This window comes from Scyliorhinus canicula, chromosome 1, assembly GCF_902713615.1.
Source record: "Scyliorhinus canicula chromosome 1, sScyCan1.1, whole genome shotgun sequence".
NCBI classification, from domain to species: domain Eukaryota; kingdom Metazoa; phylum Chordata; class Chondrichthyes; order Carcharhiniformes; family Scyliorhinidae; genus Scyliorhinus; species Scyliorhinus canicula.
Window position 1 is genome coordinate 82,836,983 of NC_052146.1, and position 1,494 is coordinate 82,838,476.

The following is a 1,494-nucleotide window of genomic DNA, read 5'->3' on the forward strand; positions in this document are numbered from 1 at the left end:
AGTGGTAAAGCGAAAAGTGCAGAGGATACTGGAAGTCTGCAGAGGGATTTGGATAGGTTAAGTGAATGGGCTCGGGTCTGGCAGATGGAATACAATGTTGACAAATGTGAGGTTATCCATTTTGGTAGGAATAACAGCAAACGGGATTATTATTTAAACGATAAAATATTAAAGCATGCCGCTGTTCAGAGAGACTTGGGTGTGCTAGTGCATGAGTCACAGAAGGTTGGTTTACAAGTGCAACAGGTGATTAAGAAGGCAAATGGAATTTTGTCCTTCATTGCTAGAGGGATGGAGTTTAAGACTAGGGAGGTTATGTTGCAATTGTATAAGGTGTTAGTGCGGCCACACCTGGAGTATTGTGTTCAGTTTTGGTCTCCTTACTTGAGAAAGGACGTACTGGCGCTGGAGGGTGTGCAGAGGAGATTCACTAGGTTAATCCCAGAGCTGAAGGGGTTGGATTATGAGGAGAGGTTGAGTAGACTGGGACTGTACTCGTTGGAATTTAGAAGGATGAGGGGGGATCTTATAGAAACATTTAAAATTATGAAGGGAATAGATAGGATAGATGCGGGCAGGTTGTTTCCACTGGCGGGTGACAGCAGAACTAGGGGGCATAGCCTCAAAATAAGGGGAAGTAGATTTAGAACTGAGTTTAGGAGGAACTTCTTCACCCAAAGGGTTGTGAATCTATGGAATTCCTTGCCCAGTGAAGCAGTTGAGGCTTCTTCATTACATGTTTTTAAGGTAAAGATAGATAGTTTTTTGAAGAATAAAGGGATTAAGGGTTATGGTGTTCGGGCCGGAAAGTGGAGCTGAGTCCACAAAAGATCAGCCATGATCTCATTGAATGGCGGAGCAGGCTCGAGGGGCCAGATGGCCTACTCCTGCTCCTATTTCTTATGTTCTTATGTTCTTATGAGGAGAGGTTAGATAAACACGGTCTGTTCTCACTGGAACGACGGAGGTTGAGAGGCGACCTGATAGCGGTCTACAAGATTATGAGTGGCATGGATAGAACGGATAGTCAGATGTTCTTTGCTCGGTTAGGAGCGAGAAATACTAGGAGACATAGGTTTAAAGTGCATGGGGAAAAGTTTAGAACAGCTGTGCAAAGCAAGATTTTTACACAGAGGGTGGTAAATATAAGGAACGCGCTGCCTGGGGAGGTGGTGGGAGCAGGTACAATAGCGGCATTTAAGGGGCATCTAAACAAATATATGAATAGGGTGGGAATGGAAGGATACGGACTTCGTAAATGCATACGGTTTTAGTTTAGACAGGTACCATGGTCGGCGCAGGCTTGGAGGGCTGAAGGGTCTGTTCCTGTGGTGTATTGTTCTTTGGGATGAGAGGATGTTTAATGGTGGGGCAGGTAAACCATGGACACCGCTAAAATTAGGGCTTTGCCCTCTATATATGGACAGAGTGAAATGAAAGCACAACACAAAAGGACATATGTGCAGCGGTATTAACATAACTTATACACTCCTC